The sequence below is a fragment of the Rhipicephalus microplus genome, unplaced genomic scaffold (assembly GCF_043290135.1).
Source record: "Rhipicephalus microplus isolate Deutch F79 unplaced genomic scaffold, USDA_Rmic scaffold_13, whole genome shotgun sequence".
Taxonomy (NCBI): domain Eukaryota; kingdom Metazoa; phylum Arthropoda; class Arachnida; order Ixodida; family Ixodidae; genus Rhipicephalus; species Rhipicephalus microplus.
In genome coordinates this window covers 29726177-29740655 of record NW_027464586.1, presented here as the reverse complement: position 1 = coordinate 29740655, position 14479 = coordinate 29726177, and the positions used below count along the sequence as shown (strand labels likewise).

General features: G+C 44.6%; 1 protein-coding gene across 2 annotated transcripts in view; it reads right to left on the bottom strand.

The window, feature by feature from the left end:
* Positions 1-14479, bottom strand: part of Gat (sodium- and chloride-dependent GABA transporter) — an 879924-nt gene that overhangs the window by 669006 nt on the left and 196439 nt on the right. The gene's annotated exons all lie outside the window — the stretch shown is intronic.

Below are 14479 nucleotides of genomic sequence, written 5' to 3'. Positions count from 1 at the left end.
TTTTTACCTAGTAGTGCATATTTATTTCGCCTTACTTGGTATGTACTTGTTTTCCAGTTGTCGCTTCAGATAGTTGGAAAACTTGCCGTACAACCTGATAGCTTTGTTTTCACAGTGTTGCCTTTTTTTCACCCCTTCTGCTTCGTATACGAACTGCAGTATATACTAAATAAATGTAGTCAAAGAGACAATAAGATGAAATGCTGGTTCCACCAACAACTCCATAATGCCCTTATTTTTCGTGCTTGGGCCGTGTTTTTACACTTCAAACTGGAGAAACGACAGAACACGGTAAAGAGTTGCGAAACACTGTTGCTACCACTTCGGTGAAACACTGTTGAAACACTGTTTCAACTTGTTGAAACACTGTTGCAAGTTGCTACCACTTCGGTGCACGTCAAACAACGCACAATGGGAAACCTTAACTGCACTGAAAGACGACCAGTGAGGGTAATGATGGATACCTGTGGATATAAGAGTTGAAAATGCATAGTGGTACACTACTTTTTTTTTTTGCTTCGATTCTGTCACTGACTATATAGTGGCCCACTTTCATCGAGATAAGGAGGCGGACTTTGCTCTGGGATTTGATAAGCAGCATAATGCAGCATGCACACATTTCGTTCCAGTATTTTTAGAGGTAAAACTGTATATGGCTACCAGAAACAACAAAATGATTCGGCACTGCTGTTGGGGTTGGTCTCTATTGGCTGTGCTTTAAGTTATACGTCGTTCTCGGCGTCGCACCCAAGCACGTACGCCGTTCGGTGTGTTGTGAGTGATGTCGTCCAAACCGTCAAAGCTGGGACGCCCAGCATGCAACCTTGAGTTTCTATTGAAGCCTTAAACATGGATAAGCCGCGGACAACTCTCCAATAGCACCGACAGTGAAAACATGCAAGAACTCCCGTTGGCCATTCACTCTGGCGCAATCTGGACACAAAAATAGGCCCAGGAGGCTGAGTCCCAGCAGGAACTACGTATCAATGATCCGGCAACCTGCCGAGCTGCGCTAAAATGCGACCGGGAACGCAACTGCCGGTAGCGTGTGGATCCTGCAAACCACACTGCCGAATGGACTTTCGATGTCAAACGCTTGCAACAACGCCACGCCAAATATGCGCTGTAACGGGCACGACAGCGTCCACGTGACGATTGCGGGAGTGCGTTTCGCGGGGAGAGAGCCTGCTTTCGGCGGCAGTTCTGCCTTGTTATGAACTCGCTTTCGATGGCATCCCGCCGCTGCCACCACTGAGCGGAATTCGCTGTGTTGCGATGGTAGCGGTAGCCGAGAGCGGCGAGCAGTCAAACGAACGTAACTGAAGTTTTCGTCCAAAGGCGGAATATGAAGGCAATCGTTTTTAAAACAGCAACAAGTAGAAAGGTTTACTATAGCAAGTTATAGTTCGTACAAAGCCGGCCAGCTCGACGAAGTCTGCTGGGGCAAAATCCTCCAACATGAGGCCGGCACGGCCTTAAATAACGTTTTGGTCTCTTCTACGAGACCACTTCCCGGTGCTTGGAGGAGAAGGAGAAGCTTTCCCCGGAATGGCATGGTGGCTAGGCAGAGGAGGCGACGCTTTGCCCGGAACTGCAAGGCGCCGCCTTCTGCGTGGAAGGTGGCGCTGGAAGGGGGGGGGGGGGGAGTTCGCCTGAACTGCACTCGTTCTGGTGGAAAGAAGCGCTCTCGAACAAGGATCATGCCTGTGACATAACAGCACCCCCGCCACCAGACAATGCATTCGGAGTTTCGAGCTGTCTAGCGCGGCTTGGAAGAATGGATGCTGGTTGCTTGTTGAAAATTGTGGCTGGTAACTCCCTCCGCACGTGGTGACTTTCAGAGCCTGCAGGAGATCACTGGAACAACGGATTCGAGCACAAAGCCAAACCACTCTGGCCAAAGCAAGCCCCCTCCAAACACTGATCAAATCGCCAGACCAGCATAAACGAAAATATTTCCTCGAGATTAAGCTAATCAAAAAATAGCATCACGAGCAACGTATCTCAGGAGGAATAAAAATGTGCACACAAATTTAGCTACGTGTCAGTGGATGACACTGCTGAACCAAACAGAATTTTTTTTTTTCATGAGCGATTTTCAAGTGTGACTTAGGCAGAGGGGACGATCGAAGCTGCTGAGGTTATCTCAAAGTGGCCCCGAAACTACAATTTAGAATATCAAGCACTTCTGATTCGCGCACATTGGCGTCTCTTGCAAGCGTCAGACCATTAACATAACAAAGTTAGTCCTTCTATAAGCCCTCATTTGAATGCGCGCAGCCAATGATCATCATGACAAGAGAAAGCACGCCAAAAACAAGAAAATAACACTAAACTGTGACTTGCGCGCGTTACACAAAACAAAGTGAAAAAGTAACCTGCACTGACGTGCTTACTAACACGTAATGCCAAACAGAAGAGGTATTTTAAACGGGTGCTTTTACTCAGCATTCTCTGTTAAAATAAAACACGCTAACTGCTACCTTTAAAAATATTATGAAAACTAAATTAATCAAATAAACATATCAATGTCTGCTTCTCCAATGATAAAGAAAGTAAAACATGCAAAAATCCAGATGCCTGCCTTAATTATCGGCAGATGACAAAATTAGAAAAATTATTCTTAAAACTGGACACAATTGCACTCTTGGTATTAGCAAGGTGGCGCTCTCTCAGGCGAACTCTGGGGAGTCGCGTACTCCACAGCTTTTGAGGGTTGCGGTTTGGACAAAAGGATGACGAACCAACTTCTTCGCCGAACTCAGTAGCAGTGACTTTTGATCCGCAGCCGCTGAACTCGAAGAAAGGGCCATCTGCACAGCATCGTTCACCACGCTCGTTCGGCCAGTGACCCTTTCGCCACAGTGGGGGACAACCGCCTGTGTTACAGCTCAAGCGCTCGCAACGTTTCCCCACTTGCTTGCATCTACGTGGCAGTGAAAAGGATGAGACCAGGCGGTGATCTCGGCGTTCAGATTTCCCCGAAATCCAGTCTTTCTTGGCATGCTTTCCACCCAATCTCCATCTCAGTGAAGATCTGAGCTTCAAACATTTCATACGGGGCCCTTTCGTGATCCTACGCCTAGCCCTGAACATGGCGTCTCGAATGAAGATATCACGGCATTTAACAGCTGTCTTAACTTGTTTGACTCCTCTAGTCTCTTCCGTGCTACGCGTTTGCCGACGCCTTTTTCTCTTCGAATGGCTAGGAATGCCGGAAGCTCCAACACACTTATTCACAAGTGCGCTGCCTGCAACAGGCTCTGCCAAAACTGTATGCGGCTGAACCTACTTATCTTTGTGGTCATTGTTAGGTGTCTGCTCTGGAGATGAGACCAAACGAAGATTACGGCTTCGGAATTGCACTGAGGTTCCTTTTTTTCGCGACACGCGTCGCGTTTGATCTAGATCTCAGCAGGGGCCTGAACTTCAACCTTTTTTTATTGGGCTTTGTCCCGTCCTTAGTCCTCACGTTGAGTATGACATATCGAGAGCTATGGCGTTTAGCCACTTTCAAGCGTTTGGCGCGTTATTCGAATTCACCTTAAGTTTCCTCCGGTGACTTTTCCCAACGGAACTGATCGCCGTACACCCAGCACTGGAATTCTTACTTGCAAATGCACCGCCTTCACTTTGTGGAGTCATAGCTCCAGACAGGTTAGCTAGCTTTTCCTCGGGCCCGCTGCTAGCTGTCTCTGCGACAAAACGGGATTCCTGATGCATTTAGAGCTAACTATCTAACCTGAAGGCGTCTCTTTAGTTCGCAATGGTTCTCTCTCCCTTTCCAAGATAACCGTTGTTCTAGGCCTTCATAGTCAGCCTCCTACTCTTTTTGACGCGATTCATCATGATCAAGTGCGCTGCGAAGCGGCTTCGTCTCCGGCGCTTTATGATGCACCTCGGCGTCCTTAGCTACGTGGTGGGCCTCAGCCCCTAACTCCTTCCGATGCACCTCAGCGTCTGGCTCTGTCCGACGCACTTCGGCGTATTGTACCTTGTGACGGGCCTCAACGTCAGGCGCATCGCGGCTTCCCTCAGCGTCCCGCTCTCCCTGACGCCCTTCAGTGGCGTGCGCATAGCGAAGGGCCTCAGCCTCTTGCGCTTTCCGTCTTTCCTTTTCATCTAACGCTTTTCGGCGTGCGTCACCTTCAAGTACTACGCGACGCGCCGCAGCCTCCATCGTTGTACAGCTCGTGTCGTCCTCCAGCGCTCTACAACGAGGCTCATTCTCTCGCTCTTTTCGGCGGGCGTATACCTCTGCTGCTATACGACGCACTTCAGAGCTGTGTCTATGGCTCCAACTTTCAGCAGAATTTGGAAGAAAAAATATTTTATCGAAGCATATTTAGTATGACCAAAGGCTTTCTCAGAGGGTAAACAATTGAAAACATGGGCAATCTTGCGCGGCAGCAATGTGGCGAGCTTCTCCAACCAAAGTTCGCGGCTAAAACCCACGTTACAGCAGACAACTTCTATATCTTCAAAAAAAAAATGCACGATGTTCTCGCCTGTCTTAAAGTTGTGGAGCTGGCGTTTCGCTTGCTGCCACTTAAGTGCTTGAAATTTACGATCAAGCTCTCTTATTTGGAGAGCATGCTTTCTCCTTTTCTGACTCTCCTCGGCCTCCCACCGTTCACGTCTTTGAGCTTCGAGCTCTTCGCGACTCTTCTCGGCCTTCTGCTTTTGCTCACAAATTAGCTCCCAAAACTCGTCCGCCTCATCGTTCGTCACATTTTTTGCCCGCATCCCCCCGAGAAACACTTCCCTTGTTTCAGCTAACCCGGCGGCAATCCCCATGGTTCCACAAATGTCGAAGAGGTCCTCCTCAAGGTACTGCATCATCGCGATCTCGTCCCTCGTGATGCTCTACTACTTATATTCACCGTACTTCAAAACTAATCTCATGGTTTAAAGTACGTGAATATTAAATTATAACGAACAAAAAAACAGAAAACACTCTGCTAACATCTGCCTGTGCTAGAGAGGTCTGGCGAAACGAACAGTAAACGTTGGGCACTCACCCAACCAATGTAGCCGCCGATGGTCACACTCGTAGCTGCTGTCGAACAGTGTCGTGGGTGTCCCCGGGCCTTCAGGAATCCGCTGCAAGTCCGAGCATTTGAGATTGGGGAGGCGGGTTCTACAACAGTAAAACGTGGAGGACAGGGTAGTGTATTCCAGCGTATTCCAACGCTGATATCAGGTCGGTCAAGCTCGAGCTTTTAGGAGTCCGATCCGGCGTGCCAAACGTAGGGTGTGGTATCCCAGCGATGGACAAGCGCCGCTATCACGGCGGTTGTCGTCGTGTTCAAAGATTCGATCCGACTTGCCAAACGTAGGGTAGCGTATGCCGAAGCTGCCAATCACTGTTATGAATTCGGGTTCGATGGCATCCCACCACTGCCACCACTGTTAGGAATTCGTTGTGTTGAGATGGGATCGTAGCGGTAGCCGAGAGAGGCGAGCAGTCGAATGGACGTAGCTGAAGTCTTCGCCCAGAGGCGGAATGCGAAGGCAATCGTTTTCAAAACAGCAACAAGTACACTATAAAAACAGTCTGTGAGAGTCACAGCAAAAATTAACGTGAAGCTAACGGATACTTCTCAGCACGTGGGAAGAACGAGAAAACGGCCGTGGATGCCAACGGACGTAGTGATGTCATTGTAGGTACCGAAGCAAAGGGGAAGCAAGTTGACCCATCGCAGTCACACGAAGGGCGCATGCGAGACCATCACCCGCGTGCGAGGCATGTCGTCGATTTATATTCGGGCAGAGAGGAAATGCCCTGTCTATCTTGAGGAATGCCGGGGCCACGGGGAACAAAAGGGAAGCTGCCATATAACTAAATAGGAAGATAGCCACCTCGTCTCTTGAAAATTATTTTCTTCCTTAAAAAAAATTGTAATGATAAAACTTCGGATATCCAAACAACTGCTTACTTGCTTTCCGTTTGGATATAAGTGTTATCTATAATACGACCATCACGAGGCGCAAATCGGCCACAATGTGTACAAAGTTGATAATTTTAGGAAATTTGCAATTTTTTCTCCTAAAGTATTGCAGCTTGAGGGGTGCAAAGGTAATTTTTTTGCGAAATATACCTTCTATGGAGTAAATATAATTTTTCTCAAATATTTATTAAAAAAGCAATAATACAATAAAAAATGCAAACATAACCCTTTTCGGCTGAAATATTGCAGGTGTAATGATTGCACTAGTATTGCACTAGTAAAAAATTGAACTAGTAATGATTAGTTTAAAACACCTTGCACAGTCACCATTACTTATTATATAAACTAAATTTGGTATTGAAAGAGGGAGTGACAGTACAAAAATAAACTTTTTTCACGAACAACAGCCATACAACATTTGGATAAATTCGAAAAGCACTCACGCGACCACAACTTTTTTCTTCCCGAAATATTATAGTGATTCACTGCTTTCAATGCAGTAAATCAGCAGGATATTTCTTCGAATTGAATTGAGGTGGTCGCTAAAATAGCTTGTATGTTTGGCGTGGAATGACCCCACTAAGAACGGCAGTGGCAGCAAGTAATGCTCCCGGCTTGGAGCTAAAGCATCAGCACTTTTGTGTAAAGAAAGAGTAGGATGAAAGGAGAGGTGGAAAAAAGAAAGAAAAGGGTCTGAACACGTGCACACTGCGTACGCCTCGGAGAATGTGACGGGAAGGGACACGTGCTGCCACCGCGCGACGACAATCTACCAAAAATACAACCAAATTACTCAAAAATAAGGCAACATTGTTTAGCGGATAATGCGCGCCTTTCTAACAGAATTTGCTTGTTTTCGTCAATTTTTTTTTTCAATTTTTATTCATTATCTCTTTAAATGGCAGATAGTGAAATTTCTAGAGACCACTACCACACGGATTCCCTCATAATAATAGAGGGGTGTTGGGACGCAAGATTTCTCGTCTTCTTCTTTCTTTTCGAGGAATAAACGCACGCGCGTTACCCCCGCCCCCTTTTTTTTGGCAGGAACACACAGCAGCAGCCAGCGTTGTTTGATATAACTGATAAGGCGGCTAAGCGGCATGTTATTTTGCCAAAGAGAGCATATACACATTGGTAGTTATATCTCATTAACATCACGGATATATCGTTGAAACCAGTATCGATGTAATGGTGGGTTCCAATTGTTATAAGCTTGCGCGAATTTTAGGGGCGAAGCTCCTTAAAGCGGCATCTGTTCGTTCCTCATCGTAGTCGTAGTGCGTATCCAGTCTTACGCTTTGACCTGCAAGGTAGTGCCGGTGGGAGATTTCTCCTGTGCATTGTTGAACAATTAAAAATTCGCAGCGTGCGCGTTAACTAAAAGCCGAATTCTCCTTTCTCTCATTCCCAATTAGCAGCCATTGGCATGCACATTAAGCACTATCTGACAAAAAAGGGTTACTAGGTTATATTCGCTGGTCGTAACCTCCTTGGTTTTAGAAACGTTTAGTGAGTGTTGGGCCACAGTGCCATGAATACAGTGAACTAGTATATACCATGAACTCGAGGTGGTTAAAGGTGGGAAGTAGACAAGAAGCGTAAGCCGTAAGAAAGTGTGCGTGTGCCACCTCTCGTTTAGTCTTTGGAATGTCTGCTGAATGGCAGTGCTTCTATTTGCGGAATATATGATAAAAAGATGTGAGATGGTGGTACTTCAAGCATTGAGTAGATGGACGGACACACAGACAGATGCATGGTCAGACGCATGGATGGCTGCACGGACGGATGGACGCATGAACGGACGAAAGGCTGGATGCATGAACAAACGCAGGGATAGACGCGCGGATTGCCATGCGGACGCACGGACAGACGGACGCACGGATAGGCGAATGGACGCACGGACGGTCACACAGCCGGACGCATATATGATGAAAAGATGCGAGATGGTAGTTGTACCAGATCTGTGACGAGTGGAAGTCAGTAACAAAAGACCGCGCATCGCGTTCATCTTTAGCAGTTCCTTATTTTAGGACATCGTCAACATACACGTGCACTCTTGCTGCGCGGTTGAAGATTTCGCTCATCGCCTTCTGGTAAAAATCTGAAGCGGAAGCTATACCGAATGGGAGCCTGAGAAAACGGTATCGCCCGAATGATGTGCTCTGCGTGCAGATATTGGACGTTGCATTGTCTAAAGGAAGTTGGTGAAAGCCGGAGTTTGCATCAAGGCACGAGAAATATTTGGCCCCTGCTAACTCAGCCTCAATATCTTCTAGCTTTGGCATTTGATAATGTTCTCGCTTTAGACACTCATTGATGTTCCTAGGATCCATGCACAAACGCAGCTTTCCGTTTTTCTTTCTTACGATTACTAGAGGGCTTACCCAGTCTGTTTGCGCGTTGACCTTCTCTATGACGCCGCCTCGTTTTATCCGGTCGAGCTCATCTAGGAGTGGTCCTCGCAGTGCCAATGGTACGCGCCGCGCCGGTATTACTACTAGTGCTGAATCCTTGCGCAAAACTATGTGGTAGTGTGGATGCAAGCAGCCAGTTGTTCCCTGAAATAAATCTGGGAAGTATTTGACAATGTCACTGGTGTCATCTTTTCTGACCATGTTTACGCTGCGCGAAACCAGACCGAGAGTTTCACTTGCAGATAATCCCAGAATAGCGGGGCGGCTCTTTTTCCAAACGAAAAGGGGGATGCTACAGGACCGATCATTCGTCTCAACTTGCAGTGATGCCACGCCGACGTGTTTGATAACACCTCCGCTGTAGGACCGAAGTACGGCACAGCTTGGGTAAAGCTTCAGGTCCCCCTTGCACCTTCGGTAATAGAGTAAGGCAGCAGATTTGCCTGAGAGCCTGTGTCAACCTTAAGCACCACCTTTTCACCCGCAACCTGCGCTTTGACTGTCCAATCTTCCCTGCTGTTGACGTTGCAAATTTTTACATATAAAACGCTGAAGTCATCGCTTTCTTTGTGAACCTCGTCTACTTGACGTTTCGTGCAGCACCTAGCGAAGTAATTTCTTCCTTTACACACGAAGCAAGTTATTCCAAAGGCTAGACACCTAGCACGTGCGCGAGAACGACTGCATTTGGCACAAACGTGCTGTTGGGATTTTTTAACCACGTCTATCTGGTTGTATGCATGGTAACACGCTTCATTCTGTTGGGCGGATACTTCCGCTGCTTGGCATATTTGCCTTGCTTTGTCGCGCGTCAAGTCCTTCTCCTTGAGCATTTTTTCGCACAGCTTGGCGTTGTTTGTGCCGAAGACTATCTGGTCCCGTATCAAAGATTCTGTCAAGGAATCAAAGTTGCAGCTGCGTGCGTGTCTCTTGAGGTCACGTAGAAAATGCTCAAAGGGTTCGCCTTATGCTTGTGTCCTGATGCGGAACAGATATCTCTCAAAGACCTCACTTTGCTGCTCTTGGCAATATTCATCGAACTTCTTCACAACCGTCTCGTAATCTTGCTTGCTTTCACTCTCAGAAAAATAGAAATTGTTGAATACCTCGAGTGCTTCGTCTCCCGCAAAGCTCAGCAGGAGCGTGGTCTTGACAGCTGGAGTCATAGGTTCCTCCGCTGGTGATGTCGCCTCAAAGAACAGCTCTAACTTCTGTTTCATCTCTCCCAGTTCTTTGTCGTGCTTCTGGATAGCAGCAAGGGTTCTGGTGCCTTGAGAAGTTCCATTGCCAATGCTCAATTTCGCCGGGCGCAAGTGGCTTCTAATTGCATAGACCAGTTACTGCTTGCAGCTTGTGGGCCGATTTCATCTACGCCGCGGAGCAACGCGCCCACTTCTGACACCATGTATCAGATCTGTGACGAGTGGAAGCCAGTAACAAAAGACCGTTTATTCAAACAAGGAATGCGTATATTTAATATGCAGCATAATAACCACGTGTGGTCATTATCTAAGATTAGTTTCGTTGACGGTGGTGCATGTGTGCGCGAGGCTTACAAGCCTTGCTCGATCGATACAGTGGCACTTGGAGTGTTGACCAGATGAATGAACGGACACACAGACAGATGCATGGATGGACGCACGGATGGCTGCACGGACGGATGGACACATGGACGAACACAGGGGCGGATGCATGGACGAACGAGGGACGGACGCACGGATGGACGTGCGGATGTACGAACAGACTTACGCACGGACGGTCACACAGATGCACGCATTAAAGGACGAAAGCAAGAACGATAGGACGGACGAATGCTTCGCCCCACTCTCCTTCATTCACCGCGTTGGTATGCTGCCATTTTTTTTAATATTAGTGATCCCTCTTCTGTCATCAAGCATTTCAGGGTTGTCAGATTGCGCGTACAACAACAAATAAAAACCAAGAGCATTGAAATTAATGGAGCTGGTGCACAACCTTTCTTTTATAACCAGTAAGAAAGTTTTTTTTTGTTTTATTTGCTTCACAATAAAAAAAGTGGTCGAAATTGCAGGCAGAAAAATAGCGTATACGTGCTTTGCACAACTGAATGCGTGAGTTCATCTCGTCAGTCAAACAGCGCGTACGTAAACTTTATGGTGTACATATCATGTTCTTGCATGCAAAAGTTAACTACGACAGCCTCACCATTTCAAAGAACTGTCTTATTTCCAAATACTGTTGGCCGTTATGACTGTAATAGGGTTTATACAGTAAACATGAAATAAAAACAAGTACAATGTATTGTATAGAAGACAGAATTTTTTTAAATACACAAAAGAAAAATATTTAAATGCTTTTAATAAACACGTACATACATATATTGTGATGGTAGTATAGTATGCAGTATGAAGTAACTACGCCATGTATTTTCGAATGACATGGCAATATGTGTACAATACTATAGCAACACTCAGTTTTCGCGACATATTTTTAATGCACTGTTCCAAGCTTTTTATGTTCTTCGAATTCAGTACCGGTACTGGCAAGTGGTTCAGATTCAGTTTCAGTTTCAGTTTATTTTTACTTTCGTACAAAACATACATGCTTACATAAACGTACAGAAGGAGGTCCCATAGCGCTTGGCTGAAGGGGGACCTCCTGTCAGAAAATGTGATAAATATGCACAAGTGAAATGCAGCTCTGACAGCAACGTGGAATAAGTTAAACATATAAATGGAATACAGAAAAAAAATTTAAAAAAATTTAACAATAATAAGTACAACAAACCACTGCTTAGAACATATAAAAAATACAGAAAAAACCCAAATAGTATTGATGAAACAAACAGAGGAACAGAGAAAGCAAGAAAAGGATGAGTAGCTGTGGCACCATTAAGAGTGCATGAGTACGTACAGGTGCAGATAATATTAGACATCTTAGAATTCTATGGTATCCAGCACAAAAGTGAATAATGTGTTTTTAAAAATAGCTAATGATGAAGACTGCTTAACGTAAAGGGGAAGACGTTCCAGGTTGATAACGACATGAAATAACCGGAGTGCTTTCCATAATTAGTATGGACTAATGGCAATAAATTGTTGTTAGCTGCAAATCTTGTTCGGTTGGTGTTTACATGAACAGCGTCTGGAAATATGTTTACTGGAGGAGGGTTGTTGATTATTTTAAATGACACTTTGGATAAATTGTATTTAACAAGGTTGTCTAATCATACGATTCTGTTATTAAGAAGAATGTCGGACACACAGCAGCTGAATGATCGGAACGTCAATATACGGATGGCCTGATTTTGTAAACCTTGTAAGGGTGCTATGTGTGTTGCATATGTGGTACCCCATGACGTGATGCAGTAGTTCAGATGACTGCATGTGATTGAAACAATAATACAGTGTTAGTGTAGTGTAGGTTTGCTGAAATATTACCTGGCTTTTAATAAAATTCTAATACCAGGAGCGCTTCAAATGGGCGATGCGTTTCGGAAATTTTAAGTTAGAATCTAAAGTAACACCGAGAAATGAGCATTCATCAGCTGCACTAATGACATGAGAATCAAGAGTGATAGTGGGAAGGATTTCTGGTGTTCTGTGATTGGTATGAAAAAGCATGAATGAAGTCTTGGTCGGATTTATTTTCAGCGAAATAAGGCGGCACGTTGCTAAAATATTGTTCAAATGAGTATTCAACTTCGATGTAAGTGCAGTTAGTGATCGACCGCTAGCAAGCACTGTCGTGTCGTCTGCGTAAAGGAAAGCTTCTATTTGTGATAGGTGATTAGGCAAATCATTTATGTAAAGTAAGAAAAGCAGTGGGCCAAGTATCGATCCCTGCGGCACACTCTTGTTTGTTATTTCGAAGTTAGAAAGCGAGGAACCAACACACACAGCCTGTTGTCTGTCTGTTAAATAACTTTTTATAATCTTCAGCACGGGCCTGTCGACCCCTACTACCCGTAGTTTAGAAATGAGAATGTCATGATTGATGGAATCGAATGCTTTCGATAGATCTATAAAAACTGATCCTGCGTAGAAACCAGAATCAATGGCGCCTTTTATTTTATCTGTGAAACAAAGTAAAGCGTAGCCAGTCGAAGAACCCACCCTGAAGCAGAATTGATTTGAGGAAAGAATATTAAATTTTGAGAGGTATGAAGTAAGGCGTTTTTCAATGCACTAAAAAAAAAAGAAGTGCGACCACAGAAGAATTCATTGAAAGCATTGGCAATATCTAACGGTTTGGTATAGAAGCTACGTGCTGACTGAATCTTTCTTATGGGTTCATCCCGAATAGATTTATTTAAGAAAGAATTTATTATTTTCCATTGTCGCTTTGCATCAGAACCAGCCTCAGCTATTCGACATTCGTAATATATTCTTTTGGCTTCTTTTAGTAGTTTGTTCAGTTGATTGCAGTAAACTTTATAGCGCGTTCTGAGTCGAATGTTGAAAGGACGTTTTGTATTTTTGCGGTAAAGGTTATTTTTTTGCGTAAGCTAGTCAGAAGGCCATTTGTTAACCAGGAATTGTACAACGCAGGGATGTGTCTCCGGCACCTCACGATTCTGGTCGAGTTTATGATACATTGTTTTATGCTATCTGAAAACTCATGAAATGCAGAATCCACGTCTGATTTTGAGTTTATGGTAGACCATTTCAGCTTGAAAACCTGTGTATTAAAGTCATCTTTGTTGATCATAGCTTTATCGAACTTATGACAAGGTTTATGTAATTGACAAGGAAGTTTAAAGAAGATAGGGAAATGATCCGTGATGTTATTCTCAAGTACACCGCAAACAGGAGGACACATATGATTAGAAAATATGTGGTCGATTAATGTGGACGAAGACCCTGGAGTACATCTGGTCGGAAGGGAAACCAATGATTCGAGGCTAAAACCATGAAGGCAGTCAGTTTAAGCAATAATAGCGGCGCTACAGTCATTTAGCAAACTTATATTATAGTCACCAAGAATGAGAACATTTTTCTTTTCTGAAGATAATTTACCAAGCACAACGTTCAATTCATTGCAAAAAGCAGATGCAGACGATCAAGGCGACCGATAATTGTTTTATTGACATCCTCCAATTCAATCTACACAGCTTCACAATTTGGCACCGAGAATATTATGTCATTCCGCTCTTTGTAACGAAGATTTGCAGATACAAAAACAGTGACACCGCCATAGCTTTTGTTGTGTACGGTGGCAGTATTCGGAAGTATAAGAGGAAAATCCGTATAATTTGCCGTCTGCGTGAAATAGCCAAGTTTCTGACATGCAGAGAAGTGAAAACTTGTGATCCAAAGAGGCCAGAAAATTCATCATAATGTTTTTTCTAGACTTCGTGCATTGAAGTGAATTGCAGAGAGGACTGGGTTTGAGGAAAATGACTGAAGTTGCACAGTCTAAAAATAAGATGACATTATCGGATACGTTCACGCACTACGTTAGCTAATCGGCCTGCTGGTCTTTATCGCAAGATAGTTAAATCGCCCTCAGACGAGATACGGAAGACTCGACTGTTGCCCGTCTTTCTGGCGTTTATTTGGCAATTTTCAGTCCAAAGAAACTACCAACCTTTGTCCCTTTTCAGGTTCCACCCTTTTATCGTTCGCGGAAAAAAGGAATACGTACACACATCAACATTAAATTTAGGAACCGAGTACTCAAATTGATTGCATGATCTGACATTGCTGGAAGGCCTGGGAACAAGATAGGGTTTAGTTTCAATATTAAGGTGTCATTTTGATAATAAAAAATTAATTCAGGTTGACCGACTTTCCGGCGATGACCCAGCGTAGGCAATTCAAGCAACCGAAGCATTTCAGAAACGGAGTCACTTCGTAAATTTTGCGATAAAGTTAGCTTTGCGGCTTTTCACTGTATTTTTTCATTTCGATTTATTAACACCGACTGGAAGGGGTCCCACACTGCACTGGCGTATCCTAGCGTTGGCCTTACGTAGGTCAAATATGCAAACAGCTTAACGTATGATGTTGATAGCTTTAGTTTGCGATGGAGGAACCATAACTTTTTTCTGCAGCTGCACAAGTGCTGTTCACGTGTGATTTCCAACTTAAGTCTTTTGAAATGATTAAGCCTAGTCATTTTATTGAGTCA